Consider the following 15,400-nt stretch of genomic DNA (forward strand, 5'->3'; position numbering starts at 1 on the left):
AGTCCCATTAGTTAGTACTCAGTGTATATTAGCTATTGTCATGATTTCTTCTTTCTAATTTCAATGGCATTAAATTACCACATGAGGAATTTGATGACATGTTCATAGCATCAGGTCCCTAATAATTTTATACCCGTGAGACCTAAACTTACTTTATGAACTTAATCAACCATTGTTCATTGCTATCCCATCAACAGTGGAAGCTTCTTGATGGTGAGAAATCTATTTTCCATATAATTACTTAAAAGGACATTTTAACTACAGTAGCAATTTCAACTGACTTCATGTCATTTCTTAGTCACTCAGTGTCAGAAAGCCCAACTGCTCTTCAGGGAACTAGTGTCTTCCAAGCTTTCTCATGTCAGGTTGGTCTACCACAATCATAGGAAAAATATCACATCATTCAAAGGCATTTCAGGCACCTAAAAAAGCACATGCTCTGATAACTACTCTGCAGAGTGAATTACACAGATGCAGCTGCAGCAATCTAGGACCTCATATTGAACAAAGCCCTTTTCTGGAGAGAATGAGAGAGGGCTTGGACAGCAAGGAGATCAAGCCAGTCAGCCATAATGGAAATCAGTCCTGAATATTCATTGAAAGGACTGATACTGAAGCTGGAGTTCCAATACTTTGGCCACCTGATGTGAAGAGCCGACTCACTGGGAATGACACTGATGCTGGGAAAGATTGAGGGCAGGGGCAGAATGGGACCACAGAGGATGAGATGGTTGGATGACATCACCAATTCAATGGACATGAGTTTGCGCAAACTCCAAGAGATAGTGAAGGACAGGGAAGCATGGTGTGCTGTAGTTCATGGGGTTGCAAAGAGTTGGACACAACTTAGAGACTGAATAACAGCAACTTGACTCATAATGAGAAAGGGTGTGTTGTACTGGAAGGGGTTTCCACTGCAGTGTCTAGAAGCCTACCTTTCCCAGGTTTGTACTTTAGCAATTCCTTTTACTTCTCTGAGTCTGTTTCCTCACTGAAAAGTGGAATTATAAATCTGCCCACCTCCCAGGGTTCTAAATGCTGTGAAAACATCTGCGATGTGCCATGAATATTTATATAACCCTTTTCTGCAAAAATAAAAATAATAATAACAAGCTGATCAGAACAGAGAGGAGACGAGCAACGGTAGATAATTACAGGTATCGTTATTTTAATTTCCACTCTGGGCCAGGATGAAAACACAATCTCAAGCAAGTTAGCTGAGAAGTGGGATGGAAATTACTTCATGTTGGTTAGCAGGAAACATCTAGTGAGTTGAAGACTGAGAAATCAGATTTCTAGGTAGTTGTTTTGTATCAGCTGAGCAGGGATCTGAAATAAAAGAATTTTTATGGGAATATGGGACTATTCATGGTGTTAGGGAGCTTAGGCAAAGGATTAAGAGGTCTCTAGAAGAAGTGGTTCTTGGAAGACTCCAGATACACATTTCTCATCATGCTGCTCTGAGGTTCTGGAGGCAGAACCAAGTATATACTGCCTCCTCGCCCGAAGAGCCTTTGACAGCAGCATTAAGATAAAAATCCCCAATGGCTTCTGATTGCTCTTAAGAAACAATCTCATTCTATCTAGTTTTATAACTTGAGACTCTATCTGCAAATATCCCCATGGCTCTCAATGTTCCAGACTCAATCACAAGATTTTTGTAAGTTTTCTAATGGACCAGGCTTCCTCCTGCCACAAGGGACTGTTGCAAATGATGGTCCCTCTGTCTTAAATCTTCTTTCTCTATCTGTTTGCTTAGTTAACCCATCCTTAGCCTTTAACCTTCAGCCTCAGGAAAACATCCTCTGAGTATCTTAGCCTAATTTGATCCCTGTTACAATTTCTCAAGGGCTCTAAGTCAGTTCTTATCCTATATGGCCAAAGTGTTTAAAATGTTGGAAATTTCTGTATTATCTTGCAGGGCTTCACTATACTTGAATTACTTACATAACTGTGCAAGCCTCACAAAAGAGGGAATTTTACTCAGTGCTATTGGTACCTAATAAAAGGTTTGCAGCTCTTCAATAATAATTGCTAAATGTGCTTATGAATAACTGAATAAATGAAGAAAGAAACTGAACACTTTAAAGTTATAAAATATATTTGATTATTCTATTGTTTACACATATTCAATGTAGAAAATTTCAAAAATACTGTTATAAATAGGATAAAATATTTTATTTCTGTCACATGGGACTGGTAATTTCTTAAAATTATATTCATTTATTATTTTACCTAGCATTATTAATGTATCAGTAAATTATTTATTATAATCCTTCCAGTTAAATATGAATGCATTTATGTAATATATATGTGTGGATGTATATGAAAGTGAACATGTTAATCATTCAGTCATATCCAACTCTTTACAACCCCATGGATTGTATCCCTCCAGGCTCCTCTGTCTATGGAATTGAGGCAAGAATGCTGAAGTGTGTAGCCATGCCCTTCTCCAGGGAATCTTCCCAAGGCAGGGACTGAACCTGGGTCTGTGGCACTGCAGACAGATTCTTTACTGTTAGAGACACCAGGCAACCCTGGAGATAGACAGATAGATGTAATTTCAGATTACTGGGCATACATTGTTTATAATTTAACAATACCATGAAAAATTTTCAAAACCATTAAACATTCTCCACCAAAATCATTTTCAATAGCTAAGTAGCATCATGGACTTTTGTCAAGAATTTATTTAACTAATAGCTTATTGTTGGCATTTAGACTATTTTAAATATTTTATTATAAACAGTGCTGGAATAAACAGTTGTTTCACCAATTTTTTCATGCCTATTTCTAGGGTAAGTTTCTAGATATGGAATTATTCGATCTCATATTTTGATGCATACTGCCAGATTGTTTTAAAAGGAAAAGCAGAGCTCTCTCACACTAGTGGGATATAAGAATATCTAGTCATACTCATCTCAACAATATGATTTCTCTTCTCCTCTTAAACTCTTCCAAGTTGACAGACAACATTTGTATTTTATTTTAATTTGTATCTCTTTGATTACAAATAGGATTGAATTTATTCATAAACACATGCATATATGTGCATATTTATCATTTATAAATATATTTTATTTTTTTAATTTTATTTTATTTTTAAACTTTACATATTTTATTCATTTTATAAGCATCTGTTGAATTTATACATATACATTTTACATAAATTTATCATTTTCTAAATATCTTATTTTGTTCCTATTTTGTACATATCTGTTGATTTTCACACTCAAGATGTTTATCTTTTTCTCAGACATGTATAAATATCTATTTTTTTTTCAAATTTATAATACTACATTTGCAGTACATTACATTTTCTCAATCGGTTGATCCTTTTTAATTTTACATTATGGGTTTGCTATATGACTGCATAAGCATAATTTATTTTTCTGATGAACATGTAAGCTTTCTCTAATGATTAAATATAAATCATGCTTGAAAATGTCTTCATAAATATATATTCTCCATTTCTTTTTAATATTAACCTGCAAAGGGGGAGCCCCTTTAGAAAATCTTTGTTCATCCCCACCTAGCCCTTTTCTCATCTCCCTAAACATTTCCTTCAAATATATCCAATATAGTTTAAAGTGTATAACATGAACGTTAGACTCAAGAGCAAATAAACCTTTATTCACACTTCTTACTATCTCCTTAGGAAATATTCCACAATATTAATTGCTTGAATAGAACCCATGAAAAATTTAGAATTATTAATATATTTTAGCAAAGTGCTTTCCAGAAAAATTATATATATATATATTTTTTTTCTTAACTTCATTGGATAATGTCCTTCTAAGTGCACTCTGACTGTTTGATTAGGCAGAAAAACTGACTTTTATTTTATTTGCAATTCATTAATTACTTATAATAAATGTTTTTATGTTTCTCAGCTCTTTGAGTCTGTTTTATGAGTATTTTGTTCATGATTTTTTTTTTCTATCTTCTTGGCATTAGTTCTCTCTCTGTGACTTATAAGGTTCTTTACACACGTGTGTGTGATAAGTTACTCTGTCATGTCTGACTCTTTGTGATCCCATAGACCACAGCCCTCCAGACTCCTCTTTCTGTGGGATTCTCCAGGCTGAAGAATACGGGAATAGGTTGCCATGGCCTCCTCCAGGGGATCCTTCCGACCCAGGTATCAAACCCATGTCTGTCATATCTCCTGAATTGGCTGGTGGGTTCTTTACCACTAGGGCCACCTGGGACGCTCAAACTTCCAGGAGAGTTATACTTTTGTGAATTTGATAGAATTGTCCTCATGTGATTTAACTGCTTTTAATTTGAATCCCCATATAATATACCTGCTTCATATGACCACCAGCTTCTGTGCCCAGGAGAACTGAAGCTTCTTTGGAACAAAACAAGATCTATCATCATTTCAAACCATTAGTCCCATAGAGTTAGATGAGCTGAGTTATATTAAGGGGAGGCTGAGTTTAAACATCATATTCCCCCAAATTCTGTTTCCTGGGTCCAGACAGTTCCCCACATCTTCGATGTCCTTCATAATAAACACTCATGTACTGTATACATATAGAAGGCTTAAAATACAATTTAAAAAATGCTCTTGTCCTGCACACACACACATCATATCACATGGTAAGCAAAATATCATTACTACCAGTCCTCTGGATGCCCTATAGTAACCCCACTTTTGAATTTTTAAACTCAATTTTGTTGAGTCACAGTTACATAATATAAAAGGCACACATTATAAGTCTATTATTTGACATCCTTTGACAAGTATCAGTTTAGTTCTGTTGAGTCACTCAGTTGTGTATGACTCTGAGAACCATGGACTTCAGCATGTCAGGCTTCCCTGTCTATTACCAACTCCTAGAGTTTACTCAAACTCATGTGCATCGAGTCCATGATGCCATCCAACCATCTCATCCTCTGTCATTCCCTTCTCCTCCAACCTTCAATCTTTTCCAGCTTCAGGGTCTTTTCAAATGAGTCAGTTCTTCTCATCAGGTGGTCAAAGTATTAGAGTTTCAGCTTCAGCATCAGTCCTTCCAAATGAATATTCAGGACTGATTTCCTCTAGGATGGACTGGTTGGATCTCCGCAGTCCAAAAGCATCAACTTGTCAGTGCTCAGCTTTCTTTCAGTCTGACTTTCACATCCATACATGACTTCTGGAATAAGCATAGCTTTGACTAAACGAACATTTGTTGGCAAAGTAATGTCTCTGCTTTTTAATAGGCTGTCTAGGTTGATCATAACTTTTCTTCCAAGAAGGAATCTTCTTTTAATTTCATGGCTGCAGTCACCATCTTCAGTTATATTGGAGCCCCCCAAAATAGTCTCTCACTGTTTCTATTGTTTCCCTATCTATTGCCATGAAGTGATGGGGCCAGATGCCATAATCTTAGTTTTTGGAATGTTGAGTTTTAAGCCAACTTTTTCACTCTCTTCTTTGACCTTCATCTAGAGGCTCTTTAGTTCTTCGCTTTCTGCCATAAGTGTGGTGTCATCTGCATATCTGAGGTTGTTGATATTTCTCCCAACAGTCTTGTTTCCAGCTTGTACTTCTTCCAGTCCAGCATTTCTCATGTTGTACTCTGTATATAAGTTAAATAAGCAGGGTGATAATATACAGCCTTGTACTCCTTTCCTGATTTGGAACCAGTCTGTTGTTCCATGTCCAGTTATAACTGTTGCTTCTTGATCTGCATACAGATTTCTCAGGAGGCAGGTCAGGTTGTCTGGTATTCACATCTCTTGAAAAATTTTCCACAGTTTGTTGTGATCCACACAGTCAAATGATTTGGCATAGTCAGTAAAGCAGAAGTAGATGTTTTTCTGGAACTCTCTTACTTTTTCTATGATCCAATGGATGTTGATAATTTGATCTCTGGTTCCTCTGCCTTTCTAAATCCAGCCTGAACATCTGGAAGTTCACGGTTCACATGCCGTTGAAGCCTGGCTTGGAGAATTTTGAGCATTGCTTTGCTGGCATGTGAGATGAGTGCAATTGCACAGTAGTTTGAACATTGTTTGGCATTGCCTCTCTTTGGGATTTGAATGAAACCTGACCTTTTTCAGTCCTGTGGCCACTGAGTCGTCCAAATTTGCTGGCATATTGAGTGCAGAATTTTCACAGCATCATCTTTAAGGATTTGAAATAGCTAAATGGAATTCCATCACCTCCACTAGCTTTATTCATAGTGATGCTTCCTAAGGCCCACTTGACTTCTCATTCCAGAATGTCTGGCTCTAGGTGAGTGATCACAGCATCATGATTATCTGGGTCATGAAGATCTTTTTTGTATAAATCTGTGTGTTCTTTCCACCCATTATTAATATGTTCTGCTTCTGTTAGGTCCATACCATTTTTGTCTTTTATTGTGCCCATCTTTGCATGAAATGTTCCCTTGGTATCTCTAATTTTCTTGAAGAGATCTCCAGCCTTTTCCATTCTATTGTTTTCCTCTATTTCTTTGCATTGATCACTGAGGAAGTCTTTATTATCTCTCCTTGCTGTTCTTTGGAACTCTGCATTCAAATGGGTATATTTTTCCTTTTATCATTTGCCTTTAGTTTCTCTTCTTTTCACAGCTATTTGTAAGGCCTCCTTAGACAGCCATTTTGCCTTTTTGCATTCCTTTTTCTTGGAGATGGACTTAGTCACTGCCTCCTGTACAATGTCATGAACCTCCATCCATAGTTCTTCAGGCACTCTGTCTATCGGATCTAATCTCTTGAATCTAGTTGTCACTTCTACTGTATAATTGTAAAGGATTTGATTTAGGTCATTCCTGAATGGTCTAGTGGTTTTCCCTACTTTCTTCAATTTAAGTTGAATTTGGCAATAAGGAGTTTATTATCTGAGCCACAGTCAGCTCCCAGTCTTGTTTTTGCTGACTGTATAGAGCTTCTCCATCTTTGACTGCAAAGCATATAATTAATCTGATTTCAGTATTGACCATCTGGTGGTGACCATGTGTTGGAAGAGCGTGTTTGCTATGACCAGTGCATTCTCTTGGCAAAACTCTGTTAGCCTTTGCTCTGCTTCATTCCATACTCCAAGGCCAAATTTGCCTGTTAACCCAGGTATTTCTTGACTTTCTACGTTTGCATTCCAGTCCCCTATAATAAAAAGGATATCTTTTTTGGGTGTTAGTTCTAGAAGGCCTTGTAGGTCTTCATAGATCTGTTCAACGTCAGCTTCTTCAGCATTACTGGTCAGGGCATAGACTTGGATTACTGTGATATTGAATGGTTTCCCTTGGAAACGAACAGAGATTATTCTGTCGTTTTTGAGACTGCATCCAAGTACTGCATTTAGGACTTTTTTGTTGACTATGATGGCTACTCCATTTCTTCTAAGGGATTCTTTCCCACAGTAGTAGATATAATGGTCATCTGAGTTAAATTCACCCATTCCAGTCCATTTTAGTTCACTGATTCCTAAAATGTCAATGTTCACTCCTCCCATCTTCTGTTTGACCACTTCCAATTTGCCTTGATTCATGGACCTTAACATTTCAGATTCCTATGTAATATTGGTCTTTGCAGCATGGGACTTTACTTCTATTACAAGTCACATCCACAATTGTGTGCTGCTTTTGCTTTAGCTCCATCTCTTCATTCTTTCTGGAGTTATTTCTCCACTGATCTCCATAGCATATTGGGCACCTACCAACCTTGGGAGTTCATCTTTCAGTGTTCTATCTTTTCGCCTTTTCATACTCTTCATGGGGTTCTCAAGGCAAGAATACTGAAGTAGTTTGCCATTCCCTTCTCCAGTGGACCACATTTTGTCAGAAATCTCCACCATGACGCATCTGTCTTGGGTGGCCCTACACAACATAGCTCATCATTTCATTGCGTTAGAAAAGGCTGTGTCCATGTAATCAGATTGGTTAGTTCCCTGTGACTGTGGTTTTCAGTGTGTCTGACCTCTGATGGAGAAGGATAAGAGGCTTATGGACTCTTGCTGATGGGAGAGATGACTGAGGGGGAAACTGAGTCTTGTTCTGATGGGTGGGGCCATGCTCAGTAAATCTTTAATCCAATTTCTTTTGATGGGCGGGGCTGTGTTCCCTCCCTGTTATTTGACCTGAGGCCAAACTATGGCCTTCAGGTAATGAAGAGAATGGTGACCCCCTTCAAAAGGTCCCACGCAGGCACTGCTGCACTCAGTGCCCCAACCCTGCAGCAGGCTACCACCGACCCACATCTCTGCCAGAGACTCCCGGACACTCACGGGCAAGTCTGGGTCAGTCTCTTGTGGGGTCACTGCTCCTTTCTCCTGGGTCCTGGTGCACATAAGGTTTTGTTTGTGCCCTCCAAGAGTATATATTGACAAGTATATATGTCTGTAATCTAGATAAAGATCGCGTCCATTACTTCCAAAATGTTCCCATGTGCTCTTTTGCAATCAATGGCCATTCTCCTCACACTGTGCCCCCAAATAATCAATATAAGCTGTCACTAAAGATTAGTCTTAAATGTTCTACAATTTCATATAAATATAATCCTGCATTGTATATGTACTTGGTGTCTCTGACTTTTTTGCACAGCAATAATTTTGAGATTTATCTATGTTGTACCATGTGTGTGTAAGAAGTTACTCTTTAGCTCTGAGTAGTATTGCATTATTTACCACAATTTGCATACCCACTCTCCTGTTGAGAGACAGTTGAATTGCTTCCATTATATTTAGTTGTTAATATAACTACTAAAAACATATTTATGTACAAGTATGAGCATATACTTCATGTGGATGTTTGCTGTTTTTTCTCTTGTATAAGTAGACAAGAAGTTGTTGGGTTGTATGTAAAAATTGTTGTATATAGGTCTAAATTCTTAGCATTTCCAAAGCAATTTGCACTCTATTACATTCATACCAGAAGTGTGTGAATGTTTTATTTACATATCCACTAGGTAAGTTTAGTTTAGGGGTTTTGTTTTTGTTTGTTTCATTTTAGCTACTGTGATTTTAAAATGTACTCCAGAAGGATCAATGCTGTTGATCATCTTTTCTTGTACTTATTGGTCATTCATTCCTATATACTCTTTGTAACTCATCTGTTGACATCTTTTGTCCATTCTATTTTCAAATTAGCTTGTCTTTTTATCGTGGAATTAAAAGTTTCCTTCATATATTTCAGATACAAGAATTTTGTGTATATATATGTGATAAATCATTCCTATAATATATATTTTCTATAGCATATATAAATATAAATAATATAGACATATGTGCACATATATTTATACATCACATTATATATTTATGTATATCTACGTATATGTCATTCCTATAATATGTTTATATATAATGTATATTATATACTTATTATATATGTACTATGTATTTCTAACATATATGCTTATATATTCTATAATATTTATATATAAATAAATTATAATTATCTTTATATGTTAGAAATATTTTTACCAGTCAGTGGATGCCTTTTCATTTTCTTAATGATACCCTTTTTGTCAAATTTATTACAGTATAATATGTATACAATAAAGAGTCTCCATTTTAAGTGCACATGTGATGAGTAAGATGCATACAACAATAAATTTACATTATACTTTTTTTCTCTTCCTCTTTGAAATCTATCCTTGCCTCCAATCCTGGCTGTTGACAGACAACTGCTAATCTGCCTTGTGCCAAAAGAGGTTAGTTTGCATTTTCTAGATTTTATATGAATGAGAACATGCAGTGTTTATATCTGACTGCTTTCACTCAGCATCATGCTTCATCCGTGGAGGTTGATCCAGCTGTTACCTGTTTTAGTAGCTTGCTGCTTTTTATTATGAAATAGTGCTCTATGGCATAGATAGGCTGCATTGTGTTTATCCATCCTCTGGTTGCTGAGCATTTGAATTGCATCCGTATAAAGCTGTTGTGGTACCAGTTTTCATGTGGACATCTATTTTCATTCTGCTTGGGTAAGTATCTAGGAATGGAATGGTTGAGGTTTATGTGCTCATTTATGTTTAACCCCTAAACTGCCTAATGATTTTCTAATGACTGGATCATTTTGCACTCCTACCGGCAATGATGTGAAAATTTAAGTTATCCCTTATCTCACCAGCATTTACCATCATCAGCCTTTTTAATTTTCTTGCTAATGTGTATACTGTGACATCTTATTATGTTTATAATTAGCTTTTCCCTGATGACTGAGGCTACTGAGCATCTTTTCATATGCTATTTGCCATCTCTAAAACTTTTTGGTGGGGTTTCTTTTCAAGAGTTTGCCCCATTTATTAGAGTCAATTGTGTTTTTATTGTGGGTTTTGAAGTTTTTTTCTTTATTTGTATATAATTCTTTATCAGATATATCTTTTGTCAGTATTCACTCCTCTTCTATAGCTTCCTTTCTAGTTTTTCAAGCGGTGTCTTTCAAAGAGGAAAAGGTTTTAATTTAAATGAAGTCTAACAACTTTTTCTATTATGGCTAATTTTGTTGATGGTGTAGGTTTTAAAAATTTCCTCCTCTGTTTGCATCTAGAAGTTTTATAATTTTAGTTTTTACTTTTAGTCCTGTGTTTCATTTTGAGTTCATTACTGTATGAAAGTTATATGCTGAGATTCAGATTTTTCCATGTGGATATCAATGGTTCCCTGGTGGCTCAGAGGTAAAAAAAAAAAAAAAAAAATCCGCTTACCAATGCAGAAGCCACAGGAGACCTGGATTCAGCCCCTGGGTCAGGAAGATCCCCTGGAGGAGGAAATGGCAATCCATTGCAATGATTCTTGCTGGGAAAACCCCATGGACAGAGGAGCCTGGTGACCTGCGGTTCATAGGGTCGCAAAGAGTTGGACATGACTGAGCATACAGACACACCAATGGTTCCAGCATCATTTGCTTTAAAACAACCACAATAAAACCATAATTTCCTCTGTTTGCCTGGGTACCTTTTATGAGAATCAGTTGACCATATATGTTTGGATATATTTCTGGATTCACTATTCAAACCCATTGATCTGTATGTCTATACTTTTGCTAATACCTTACTATCTTGAGGCTTCCCTGGTGGCTCAGAGGTTAAAGCGTCTGCCTGCAATGCGGGAGACCTTGGTTCGGTTCCTGGGTCGGGAAGATTCCCCTGGAGAAAGAAATGGCAACCCACTCCAGTATTCTTGCCTGGAGAATCCCATGGACGGAGGAGCCTGGTGGGCTACAGTCCACGGGCTCGCAAAGAGTTGGACACGACTGAGCAACTTCACTTCACTTACTATCTTGATTACTTTATAGCAAGTTTATCCCTAAATGCTATATATTTTCTTGATGGTACTACCAATAGTACTGACTTAGAGAAACATGAACAATGTGAGAGTTAGGAGTTAAGTTTTATTTGTGGCAAAATGAGGACTACAGCCCTGGAGACAGCATTTCAGATAACTCTGAAAAACTTCTCCAGAGATATAGGGTGAAAGGTCAATATATATGTGATTTTGGTAAAGGGGGAGTCCATGCAATCAACCACATATATTTTTGCAGAACATTACTGCTGGGCTTCCCTTGTGGCTCAGATGGTAAAGAATCTGCCTGCAATGCAGGAAACTCAGGTTCAAACTTTGGGTCAGGAAGATCCCTTGGAGAAGGGAATGGCAATCCACTCCAGTATTCTTGCCTAGAGAATTTCATGGACAGAGGAGCCTGACGGGCTATTGTTCATGGGGTCACAAAGAGTTGGACACAACTGCTCCTCCTACTAATCATGAGGAGCAATTGTCATCATGAAAGATTTTAGTGCTTTTCTGATATAAGCAGATACAAGAATTGTGCTCATAACATTGCCTCCTAAAAACATCTAACTGTCTGAAGACCTGTCCTACCAGTTTTTCCCAGAGCACAGAGTGCCTCATTTCTGCTCTCCACCCTGAACTCCTTTCAGAGGTTATTGAAAATCAACAGCTGAGGCAGCACATTATTTAATATTTAATCCTTGCAGAGGTAGTTGGCAATTCCAATGGCAAGTGCTGATTTGTAGTTGATGATAATATTACTTACATTATATTTTCAATTATTGTTGCTAGTATATAAAATGCAATTGATTTTTATATGTTAATTTTTCCATCTTAACCACACAGATAAATTCACTTATTAGTTGCAGTGAATTTTTTTTGTAGACTTCTTAGATATTTTCTACATTTATGATTTTATTCTCTGTAAATAAGACAGTTTAACATTTTCCAATTTATTTGCCTTTTAACTTTTTCTTGCTTTATTACACTTGCTGAATTCTCTATAAATACTGTCCAATAGAAATGGTAGGATTTGGTTAGATTTTCATCATTGCCTTTTATTAGCTTGAGAAAGTTCCCCTTTTATTTCTAGTTTATCGACAGATTTCATCATGAATGGGAGTTAAAATTTATCAAATAGTTTTTGTGCATCTATTGATATGATCATATTTCCCTCTTCTTTCTCTTGTAAATATGGTGAGATACATTTCTGCCAATGATAACTGTTCTTCTATTTTTTATTTTTATCATGTTCTTCAACCATTATGTTTTCATCATATATTTTTATATTTCCATAAACCATATACTGTGAGAATGTGTGTTTGACTTCATATTATGGGTGTCAAACCATAGTTACTTATTGAAATTTGTTTCTCCAGTCAACAATGTGTTTTAAGATCTGTCTCTATTTAGATGTGATGTGTTTATGTGTTGTGTGTAGTCATTCAGTCATGCCCAACTCTTTACAACCCTTTGGACTATAGTCTGCCAGGCTCCTCTGTCCATGGTATTTTTCAGTCAAGAATACTGGAGTGGATTCCCATTTCCTTCTCCAGAGTATCTTCCTGACCCAGGGATCAAAGCCACATCTCCTGTGTCTTCTGCATCTCAGGCAGGTTCTTTGCCCACTGAGCCATCTGGGAAGCCATTTGTCTGTGATAGTAGTATTGAGCTGCTCAGTCTTCTCCGACTCTTTGCCACCCCATAGATTGTAGCCTGACAGGCTCCTCTGTCCGTGGGATTCTCCAGGAAAGAATGCTGGAGTAGGTTGCTGTTGACTATGGTGTATTTATTGTCACTGATCTGTACCATTCACTTATGTTAAATATTACATATTTAAACAAGCAATATATTCCTTCAGCTTTACAAGACAATGCCAACTTCTTTTCCAAACTAGTTGCATCAGTTTTCATTTTCACAAACGCATGAAATGGCTAGCTGCTCCTTATGCATGAAAACTTCCAGTGGTGTCTGCCTTCCGTTGTTTTCAGTGTGGTCCCTGCACATGGGTATCCCTTTGTGGTTTTATTTGTTGCTAAACAAATACTAACATCTCCTGGATACAGGTTTTTGGTGTGTGTGTGTGTGTGTGTGTGTTTTTTTTGCTTACTTTTGATTCTTGTTTCTCTTTGAATTACCTGCTCATATTTGTTTAATGTAGACTCCAATGACATTAAGTTATATGGATGAATTTAGAGAAAATTATTTAAAATGTTGACTATACCTACTAAAAGTTCTTTACTTTTACCTTTCTTAGTGCCATCAAATAAAGATTTGCCATTTTCTCCATGTATCTTTTGTGTTAGATTTATCTGAATGTTAAGTTTTTAATACTTTAATTACTACATTAAAATACTTTATTGCTCTGTATTACTAGTGTATAAGAATTCACTTTATTTTTTTGTTTTGGTATTATATTTAAACACCTAGCTATAGTTTTAAAATTATCAATTTTAATAAGTTGGCTGCGGATTCCCTTGCTTCTTTTATTCTCCTTTATGACCAATATTTATTTGCTTTTTTTCTTTCTTTATGGTTGAAGACTGCCAATTACATTTTGAATAGAACTGGTGATTGTCAGCATCATTTTTGTTTGTTTCTGATTTTTAAAACAGTGCTCTTAAGCATTTACTGTAGAGTCTGATGGGACTTAGGTAGATACTTTTATTAAGATAAGAGAGTTTCCTTTTGCTTTAAGTCTGAAGAGAGTTTTAACTATTATTTTATATAGAAGCTAAATTTTATTAACTCCCCTCCTTCTATTGAAGAGATGGTAAAGGCTTTCCTTTGTAATCTGTCCACATAGGAAAACTATTAAAATATTTTCTAAAATTAAGCAAAAATGTTGAATTTGCTTCTCCACTCACAGATATTCATTAAGCCTTACTTTGTGTCTGGTATTTTGCTAGGATTTAGAGATAAGTTTAAAACAATGAAGAAAGACAGAATAATAATTAAAGCCTTAATTATATTTTTAAGAAACAAAAAAAAATAAATAATATGGCACAGCAATAGTGTTTTATACACAAATAAAATGAGACAGAGATTGCATGGTGCTTGTCTTCATTCAGGTATAAAAAAGTACAAGCCTGTTAGCTTATAAACAGCAGCATTTTAATTCTCACAGATCAGCAGTTAAAGCTCAAGGTGCCAGCATGGTGAGAACCTTCTTGTAGGTTCATTCAGTTCAGTTCAGTTGCTCAGTCATGTCCGACTCTTTGTGACCCCATGAATCACAGCACGCCAGGCCTCCCTGTCCATCACCAACTCCCGGAGTTCACTCAGACTCATGTCCATCAAGTCAGTGATGCCATCCAGCCATCTCATCCTCTGTCGTCCCCTTCTCCTCCTGCCCCCAATCCCTCCCAGCATCAGAGTCTTTTCCAATGAGTCAACTCTTTGCATGAGGTGGCCAAAGTGCTGGAGTTTCAGCTTTAGCATCATTACTTCCAAAGAAATTCCAGTACTGATCTCCTTCAGAATGGACTGGTTGGATCTCCTTGCAGTCCAAGGGACTCTCAAGAGTCTTCTCCAACACCACAGTTCAAAAGCATCAATTCTTCGGTGCTCAGCCCTCTTCAGAGTCCAACTCTCACATCCATACATGACGACAGGAAAAACCATAGCCTTGACTAGATGGACCTTTGCTGGCAAAGCAATGTCTCTGCTTTTCAATATGCTATTTAGGTTGGACATAACTTTCCTTCCAAGGAGTAAGCATCTTTTAATTTCATGGCTGCAGTCACCATCTGCAGTGATTTTGGAGCCCCCAAAAATAAAGTCTGACACTATTTCCACTGTTTCCCCATCTATTTCCCATGAAGTGATGAGACCGGATGCCATGATATTCATTTTCTGAATGTTGAGCTTTAAGCCAACTTTTTCACTCTCCACTTTTACTTTCATCAAGAGGCTCTTTAGTTCCTCTTCACTTTCTGCCATAAGGGTGGTGTCATCTGCATATCTGAGGTTATTGATATTTCTCCCAGCAATCTTGATTCCAGCTTGTGTTTCTTCCAGTCCAGCGTTTCTCATGATGTACTCTGCATATAAGTTAAATAAGCAGGGTGACAATATACAGCCTTGATGAACTCCTTTTCCTATTTGGAACCAGTCTGTTGTTCCATGTCCAGTTCTAACTGTTGCATCCTGACCTGCATACAGATTTCTCAAGAA

General features: G+C 36.9%; 1 long non-coding RNA gene across 1 annotated transcript in view; it reads left to right on the plus strand.

Annotated features, from left to right (window-relative positions):
• Nucleotides 1-15,400, plus strand: part of LOC129634269 (uncharacterized) — an 88,175-nt gene that overhangs the window by 2,469 nt on the left and 70,306 nt on the right. The window contains exons 2-3 of the long non-coding RNA XR_008705499.1: nucleotides 4,043-4,141; nucleotides 9,615-9,645. This is a non-coding gene — a long non-coding RNA (uncharacterized LOC129634269). The remainder of the gene's footprint in view (nucleotides 1-4,042; nucleotides 4,142-9,614; nucleotides 9,646-15,400) is intronic.

The sequence above is a fragment of the Bubalus kerabau genome, chromosome 19, assembly GCF_029407905.1.
Source record: "Bubalus kerabau isolate K-KA32 ecotype Philippines breed swamp buffalo chromosome 19, PCC_UOA_SB_1v2, whole genome shotgun sequence".
NCBI classification, from domain to species: Eukaryota; Metazoa; Chordata; class Mammalia; order Artiodactyla; family Bovidae; genus Bubalus; species Bubalus kerabau.